This window comes from Schistocerca nitens, chromosome 6 (assembly GCF_023898315.1).
Source record: "Schistocerca nitens isolate TAMUIC-IGC-003100 chromosome 6, iqSchNite1.1, whole genome shotgun sequence".
NCBI lineage: Eukaryota > Metazoa > Arthropoda > Insecta > Orthoptera > Acrididae > Schistocerca > Schistocerca nitens.
This window is the reverse complement of record NC_064619.1, coordinates 553,023,022-553,032,927: the sequence shown is the minus strand read 5'-3', so window position 1 is coordinate 553,032,927 and position 9,906 is coordinate 553,023,022.

The following is a 9,906-nucleotide window of genomic DNA, read 5'->3' as shown; positions in this document are numbered from 1 at the left end:
TGGCAACAGGAGCCGAGAAAGCGTATGTCGTGCTTGAAATGCACTCACATCAGTCAGTCATAACAGTGCAACGACACTTCAGGACGAAGTTCAACAAAGATCCACCAACTTCTAACTCCATTCGGCGATGGTATGCGCAGTTTAAAGCTTCTGGATGCCTCTGTAAGGGGAAATCAACGGGTCGGCCAGCAGTGAGCGAAGAAACGGTTGAACGCGTGCGGCCAAGTTTCACGCGTAGCCCGCGGAAGTCGACGAATAAAGCAAGCAGGGAGCTAAACGTACCACAGCCGACGGTTTGGAAAATCTTACGGAAAAGGCTAAAGCAGAAGCCTTACCGTTTACAATTGCTACAAGCCCTGACACCCGATGACAAAGTAAAACGCCTTGAATTTTCGGCGCGGTTGCAACAGCTCATGGAAGAGAATGCGTTCAGTGCGAAACTTGTTTTCAGTGATGAAGCAACATTTTTTATTAATGGTGAAGTGAACAGACACAATGTGCGAATCTGGGCGGTAGAGAATCCTCACGCATTCGTGCAGCAAATTCGCAATTCACCAAAAGTTAATGTGTTTTGTGCAATCTCACGGTTTAAAGTTTACGGCCCCTTTTTCTTCTGCGAAAAAAACGTTACAGGACATGTGTATCTGGACATACTGGAAAATTGGCTCATGCCACAACTGGAGACCAACAGCGCCGACTTCATCTTTCAACAGGATGGTGCTCCACCGCACTTCCATCATGATGTTCGGCATTTCTTAAACAGGAGATTGGAAAACCGATGGATCGGTCGGGGTGGAGATCATGATCAGCAATTCATGTCATGGCCTCCACGCTCTCCCGACTTAACCCCATGCGATTTCTTTCTGTGGGATTATGTGAAAGATTCAGTGTTTAAACCTCCTCTACCAAGAAACGTGCCAGAACTGCGAGCTCGCATCTACGATGTTTTCGAACTCATTTATGGGGACATGCTGCGCCGAGTGTGGGAGGAACTTGATTATCGGCTTGATGTCTGCCGAATCACTAAAGGGGCACATATCGAATATTTGTGAATGCCTAAAAAACTTTTTGAGTTTTTGTATGTGTGTGCAAAGCATTGTGAAAATATCTCAAATAATAAAGTTATTGTAGAGCTGTGAAATCGCTTCAATCATTTGTAATAACCCTGTATTATAATTCTTCCATACTGGTTATTCTTGTAGGACCTATTTTCATTAGCCCTGCTCCAAACATCAAGTTCATCTACTTCAATCAAGGTAACTTTTTTATCATAATTTCCCAAACTAATGTAACGTTGTATATTCTATGGTAGTTTTCTAAGTAACACATGCAATAAGTGTTCTTCAGTCATAAGATCCTTTTCATATTCTACTTTCCTACATAAGTTCTTAGAATACTCTCTAATAGTCTTATTATCTCCTGGATTGAATGGAGCTGGATAGAAATCCTGATAAATTTCACTTTGTTCCACACAGTGATCTGTGGCTCTACTTGCCCAATTCCTAGCATCCCCAATGACTTTGGTTTCTGCAATCATTACTCTCTCATTCTCAGGAAGTTCTTTGGGAATAAATTTCATAAAGGCTTTCGTAAATGTTACTAGATTTATTTTACCTTTTGGGTGAAATGTTTATAACTCACCAACTGTTTGGTTATGCCATACCACTCCAAATAGGTATACAGTAACTAACATCTTAAAATTTTCCAAACCTTCAACCCTTTGAGCGATTTGGGAAGTAACTGTTATCAATTCTACTACCTCACTTACTATTAGTTCTGAAATTTGTTGATGTACATGTGTAGCTAACATTTTATTCGTATCATTTACATCCATTTTTACTACAACTATAGTCTTGGCCAGTTTGTTATCTACTGCACCTGCGACTTCTTTCATTTCAGTTTTGGTGTTTGATTGCCCTTGGATAATTTTAGTTTCTAATCCAAATGCAAATTTATATAGTTCAGTCTTGTATCTTTAGTTACCTTATGCCTTTCTTTCATCTTTTCAACTTCACACTTTACCTGCTCTATATTATTTTCAACTAGTCACATGTTCCCTGGACTCACATATTCTCTGTTTTATTGCTTTTAACGATCTTTCCCAATTTTTCTTTACTGTATCTATTTTTTAACTCATTGTTCCTATCTTTCCTTTTACTTCTCCTACCTAGTGAGCCGATATCTCCATTAATTTCCTCTTTCAACGACCCTTTGTCCCATTTATTGTCCCTATGTATCCACTTATTGACCCTGTCTCTTCATTCATTGACTTATTTACTGCATCTGTTATCGTCTGTGTCACTGTCTGAAACAAATTGCCTGTCGTATTTCCCATTTTGTTTCACTTCAGGTTCCATTTTTATCTTTACTTCCTGTACTGGATATGAAGGTGTTCGTTTGTAGTAGCTTTGGTCGCTATCTACTAGGTGCTGCTGTATGGTTACGTAATTAACCTTCTCTGTAACTAGTAGAACACCTTCTGCACCTCTAATATTTGGATCCTTTCAAGCAAATAATGCGTTATTCTTAAATAGTGTGTATCTCTGGTTCAACTGTGCTATCTTCTGCACCATTGCTGCTTGGGAGTCTGCCATATTGTTTTGTGTAGTCTGTATCGCCTAATAACCTTTGCTTATCGTCCACCTTGAAATACTGTTTTGATTCTGTTAATCAACTAAAAATGTACTCTATTTAGTTGCAAACTTCAGGGAACTAAGATTGATGTCCCTTTCTCCTAAGGCCGTCACTTGGCAATCAAACGCCACCAAATTGGCTAAATGTGGCGAATCCTGTCATGGAAAAATGTTATGCAACGCTCCACCCTAAAATAACTGCTATTACATATAACCATGTTTAGCTGGATTTCAGGATAGAGGCCTAGGGTGTAATGGCGGAATATTTTTGCTAATTTCGCTCAGATAACACGCGCTAGACTTTGTAAAAGAGTTAATAATTTGATGGGCAATAGCGAGGATTGGAACAGAATTGACTAACGACTAATTATTTTGCGATGGCTGGACGAGGGGAGAAACCTAAGGATTTGTTACCACATAAATAGGTACCTAAGTTCCTGAAAACATGCCATTTCACAATACGTAGAATAATATTGCAGAAAGTACGATTAAACGTAGTAAGGTTCATAACATTACATTACCCTTTGATTGTAAATGTGCTGAAAGCACGAATTCCTTGCTGTTTCATGCACTTTTAATAACAAATGACAACAAGGGATTTTGCATAATCTGAAGGCTCTTAATTCAATTAACAAATTGATAAAGAATGTACTACTTAGCTTGCGTTGTACTGAAAACACAGTGTGCACTGTGGAGGCTTGCAAATTATTTGATTACCAAACAATATTTACCCTACTTGTACCACCAGTTGTCACTGTTGCAGTTACGATCACTAAATACTCGTTCCCCTATTATCAAGTTGTGGCACAACACCCATAGTCTTCAATCTACTGCAATAATATCCACTAGAAGATAATCTCGAGAACAAAGCTAAATAAGAATCTCAGAATTTGTGTACATGTTTTATTCAGCGTATGTTGCTACTTGCTATAGCATCCAGTGGCATAGGAACCACTGGAAATTGGGTGTGGTTTAGCACAGTTTATAAAATGGAGGCTATATTGTATTAGTTGTTCAGAATCAGAACAGAGTTCGTTAATTCGACTTTTAGAAAGAAATTATTATTCCGTAATATATATAACACACAAACTGAAGAAAATTAGCTACTCAGTTTTAAGAAATACTACCACAAATAATACTGCATGTAATGAAGGCTTATTAAAGCCAATTATTGAAAAGAATACTTTAATCTGTTGATATCATAGTGAACTTTGGCACTGACCTTGCTGCAGATTGCTACACTCTTCCCAAACTGTGATATTGTTTGGGTCCACTTGCAACGGCAGGTCTTACAAAGAAGACATGTGTTGTCCAAGTTATGCAATAGCGCGGAAACTGCACCATTGCTTGAGTATGACCCAATATTATTTTTTATCGAGACACAGCTTTCCTGGGTTGTAATGCAATACCAGTAGCAATGATAAACACGTCGCCAGAGGAACAGCAGTTTTCGCTCACAAAAGTTCGCTTGTTAGCAACGCAGACTCACAGCAGAATACTGTGCGCCAACGTCTCAATTTCTCTCGTTGATGGGGGTTCCCCGTATAATGTACTCCAGTGCATTATTGCTATACAGTATGAGACATATCATTAGAACAAGGCAGCCTAATCAACATTAGTGTGAAGGCACGCTAACAACTCATATCAATGACATTATTTTCTCTGCTTGTATCACGCTGTCCTCTGTCCGTTCGTTCACATTGTTGTTGTTGTGGTCTTCAGCCCTGAGACTGGTTTGATGCAGCTCTCCACTCTACTCTATCATGTGCACGCCTCTTCGTCTCCCAGTACGTACTGCAGCCTACATCCCTCTGAATCTGCTTAGTGTATTCATCTCTTGGTCTCCGTCTACGATTTTTACCCTCCACGCTGCCCTCCAATGCTAAATTGGTGATCCCTTGATGCCTCAGAACATGTCCTACCAACCAATCCCTTCTTCTAGCCAAGTTGTGCCACAAACTCCTCTTCTCCCCAATCCTATTCAGTATCTCCTCATTAGTTATGTGATCTACCCATCTAATCTTCGGCATTCTTCTGTAGCACCACATTTCGAAAGCTTCTATTCTCTTCTTGTCCAAACTAGCTATCGTCCATGTTTCATTTCCATACATGGCTACACTCCATACATATACTTTCAGAAAACGACTTCCTGACACTTAAATCTAGACTCCATGTTAACAAATTTCTCTTATTCAGAAACGCTTTCCTTGCCATTGCCAGTCTACATTTTATATCCTCTCTACTTCGACCATCATCAGTTATTATACTTCCTAAATAGCAAAACTCCTTTACTACTTTGTCTCAATTCCTAATCTAATCCCCTCAGCATCACCCGATTTAATTCGACTACATTCCATTACCCTTGTTTTGCTTTTGTTGATGTTCATCTTATATCCTCCTTTCAAGACACCGTCCATTCCGTTCAACTGCTCTTCCAAGTCCTTTGCTGTCTCTGACAGAATTACAATGTCATCGGCGAACCGCAAAGTTTTTATTTCTTCTCCGTGGATTTTAATACCTACTCCGAATTTTTCTTTTGCTTCCTTTACTGCTTGCTCAATATACAGATTCAACAACATTGGGGACTGGCTACAACCCTATCTCACTCCCTTACCAACCGCTGCTTCCCTTTCGTTCACATATTATTGCACAAAGAACAGTTAGCAGAGTATATCCTGATAAGACAGTAAATATTTGTACATTAATCTTCGTACATCCATATTTAAATTGGACAATGGTGGGACATCAGCTGGTATAATTTTTAGTAAAAATGAAACTCCTCCAGCTGTACTTAAGATTTCATGTTTATTTTGCTACTAGTTTCGACGTTGCGTCAACGCCATCATTCTACTTGAAGTACTCGGCTACACACAGTTGATACCATCAGAGTGTAACGGCCTGAAGGTGTTTTTTTTTTTTTTTTTGAAAAATCGGTGGTGTACTACAAATTTGAATCAAACCAGCGTGTTTTCAAAATTACTTACTGAACATCTCTCGAACGGCTCTCGGAGTATAGAGAGCTGTAAACGGTAAAAGGAAGTAAAACTACACATTTCACCATTTCCTTTGTACTAGGTGTAGTACAAACCATGTAATGGCACACAGTCCCACAGGCCACTGCGTGTAACGAAACCACGATTCCTTGGCTTGTCTCTCTTTCTGTAGACGACGTATCTTATCACTGGGAGGGATTATTATCGGGACGATTCAACAATGCTTGAAGAATGGCATCTTAATTGTCACAAGGGATTTCCTCTCGTGATTAGCGGGCTTCTAATTTTTTTCTTCCTTGGTCATGTGTCTTAATTATTTCTTAAATACACTGAGGTAACAAAAAGTCATAGGATAGCGATATACACATATACAAATGGTGGAATTATCGGGTGCATAACGTATAAAAGGGGAACGGTAGTTGGAGGTAGAGGCATGGAACATTCCATTTCGTAAATCGTTATAGAATTCAATATTCCGAAATCCACAGTGTCAAGGGTGGGACGAAAATACCAAATATCAGCCATTATCTGTCACCACGGCCTTCACTTAACGACAGAAAGCAGCGGCGTTTGAGTACGATTTTCAGTGTTAACAGACAAGCAACACTGCGTGAAATAAGCGCTGATATCAATGTGGGACGTACGAAGAACGTATCTGTTAGGACAACGTGTGAAATTAGCCTTTAATGGAATACGCCAGCAAACGCCCGACGCGGGTTCCTTTACTAACAGCACGACATCGTCTACAGTGCCTCTACCGGTCTCGTGGCCATATCGATAGGACCTTAGGCAGCTGGAAAACGGTGGAATGGTCAGGCGAGTCCTTGTTTGGTCGGTAGGAGCAGATGGTAGGTTTGGAATGTGGCGCAGACTCTACTAACCCATGGACCCAGGTTGTCAACAAGGCAATGTGCAAACTGGTGGTGGCTTTCTAATGGTGTGGGCTGTGTTTATGTGGAACGGGCTGAATCCTCGGTTATGTTTGGCTACTTCGAGACCATTTTCAGCAGTTCATGGATTTCATGTTCTCCAACAACGATGGAATGTGTATGGATGACAATGCGCCATTTCATCGGGCCACAATCGTCCGCGATTGGTCTGATGGACATTCTGGACAATTCGAGTGGATGATGTGGCCACCCAGATCGCCCGACATGAATCCCACCCAACATTTATGGGAGACAACTAAGAGGTCAGTCCATGCTCAAAACTCAACAGCGGCAACACTTACGCAGTTATTGACGGCTACAGAGGCAAAATGGGTCACTAGCTCTGCTGGAGACATACAACGAGTTGAGTCCATGAGACTTGGCACTGCTGCACTACGCACGGAAATTGGAGGTCAAACGCGATATTAGGAGACATTCCATGACTTTTGTCACCTTAGTATAATTTCATTTTATTACCCCTATATGCAATTTGTAATACGCGAATTTAGTACACACATGTCTGGTGTGTAAAAAAATCTTTCTACGCCACAGAGTGAGTGTCAGAGGAAAGAAACGGTGGTGGCCAATTTCTACATGGCTTCTAGATATCTCTATACATAATGGGTGGCTGACTATTGTTCGATGTTAAAGAGGGATAGTAAAAGTGATGTAAAACAGAAAGATAAATTTTGAAAATTAAATGTAACAGAGGATTCTACATTTGCTAAGACCACTGTTTGTAATATTTTAGAATGTGACTGAAAAAATTAAACCGTTAATAAAATACTGACCTTGTTAGAATTTCATTTTAATATCTAAAATATAGTGAAATGTGATATATTATTTTATTAAAAAATCCTGACCTCATAATAATAATAATGGCGTGTGACGAGGGCCTCTCATCGGGTAGACCGCTCCCCTGGTGGCCAGATAAAACCACGAGAACGTAATTTTCGCATTCAGGATTACATATTTTTCAAAAACCCTATTTTTCAGAATTCAATTGAAAAAAATTTAAAATTTCTGATTTGTTTTGTCATTGTACACACATTTCGGTATGAGTTTTTTAACTTGGATTTGGTGATCTGCTTTCTTATTAGTGATGCCTTTTACGCAATATAGCGTGACGACAACATTTATTGCCCTTCATTGCCAACAGTACGCTCTTGAAGATAATCCCAAGTTCTCTGATATTGGAATTCGTGTCCTGGTATTTCCTTTCCTGTTGCCGACATTTGGACGCACAGAATCAGTTCCTGTGTCATGCTAATACTGGAACAGAGTAGATGTGTATCCCGTTGTTAACTTACAGTATTTCTTCTTACCGAATAAGGCTCCAGATTTTGTCCTAAAAAATCTCTGCTACTTACTGTAACTGTAATTCTCGATTTTCCACATAGCGTTAGTATTACTGTTAACCCATTTCTGTCTAGCGTAACATATATGTCACGGAACAGCCTGTCATTGTTTTCTCTCGTTGGCAACAGTGCGTTTGCAGTGGCTATTGTTGTATGGCTTTCAGATAAGGAGGCTTTGTTGTTCATGTTTACGTAGGTTTCAGTCAGTTGCAAGCATTAAGTGGTCAGTGACTGGTGCTTCAAGTACGGAAGACTTTTCCGAGTGAGATTATGTCTTGGAATAAGAAGTAAGTCTCTTTTTTATCACAAATTGTAATACAATTTGTTTAAATCATGGTTGATTATAATGTTAAAAGTACTGAAATTTATGTTAATGGTTATCTACAAAATGCAATTCTTATTTTTGTGGCTCCAAATACAGTTTTAATTTTGTGTTGCATATATGTCACGCTAGGCAAAACAGTGAAAATAACGATTCGTTCTCTTTAGAGATCTATCTCTCCATGAGATCCTGGATATTCTTGAAGGGGAGGAAGAAGGTGCAACAGATATATTTATTGAGCCTCCTGAAGCTAATGCGGATTCGGATGAAGATTCTGGGGAAGAAGATGGGGGGGAAACGTCAATAATCTTGGACCAAGGCAACTCCAGGCTGGTGCAGAAGTGGTTTTAGCAAGTAAAAACAGGTTAGGTAGTGGACCTCAGATTTATTTCTCTCCTGATGATAAACCAGATGAACAGGAACAGTCACAGATCTTAAAAACTGTAATCAGAGATTGGAAAAAAGACGATCTGGGTAGTGTTAGTTCTGTATTTCCTGAGAGTGATTATAGTAAATACAGAAACTTGTGCCCGCATCTCGTGGTCGTGCGGTAGCGTTCTCGCTTCCCACGCCCGGGTTCCCAGGTTCGATTCCCGGCGGGGTCAGGGATTTTCTCTGCCTCGTGATGGCTGGGTGTTGTGTGCTGTCCTTAGGTTAGTTAGGTTTAAGTAGTTCTAAGTTCTAGGGGACTTATGACCACAGCAGTTGAGTCCCATAGTGCTCAGAGCCATTTGAACCATTTTTGAACCATTTGAACAGAAACTTGTCTCCAGTTCAGTGTTTTGAATTATTTTGGAACGACAAAGTAATTGAAGTTCTCACTGAATCGACGAAGTATGCTTTGTTCAAGAACTGTTCAGATCCAAATATAACATATGAAGAGATAAAGGGTTTTCTGGGAATATTAATTCTTTCCAGCTATAATCCTTTACCTAGCAGAAGATATTACTGTGATTCTGGATTGAACATGAGAAATGAAATGGTCCACAGCACGATGAGAAGGGAGAGGTTTGAAACAATTATGAGATTCATTCACACAACACAACACAAAAATCGATGATAATGATAGAATGTGGAAGCTTCGCCCTGTTTACATCACTAACATTGTTGGTTTACCTGAAGCAACGAGGTTTTGGTGCAACTGGGACTATTCGTGAAAATCGTCTGCCTAAAGAGTGTCATCTCATACCTTCTAACAATATGTCCAAAAGGAATAGGAGAGGAGATTTTGATTACAAGAGCAGCAAGGAGAGTGGAATAATCGTTGCCAGATGGCTAGGTAATTCTACAGTAACAATTGCTTCCACAAGTCATTGTATCAGTCCAGTCAGCACCGTTGCCCGATACTCTAGACTAGAGAAGAAAAGAATACTTGTACCTCGACCTTATGTAATTGGAGGATACAACAAAAATATGGGAGGAACTGACCGAACGGATGAAAATGTAGCGTTATATAGAGTGAGTGTCAGAGGAAAGAAACGGTGGTGGCCAATTTCTACATGGCTTCTAGATATCTCTATACATAATAGGTGGCTTCTTCATAGAAAGACTGGTGTAAATATGCCTCACCTGCACTTCCGGTGCTACATTGTGAAATGTTACCTGACTTCCAATGCTGCAGTACCAAGAGGTCCTGGACGCCCTGCAGGTATGATGAAACAAATCATCTGG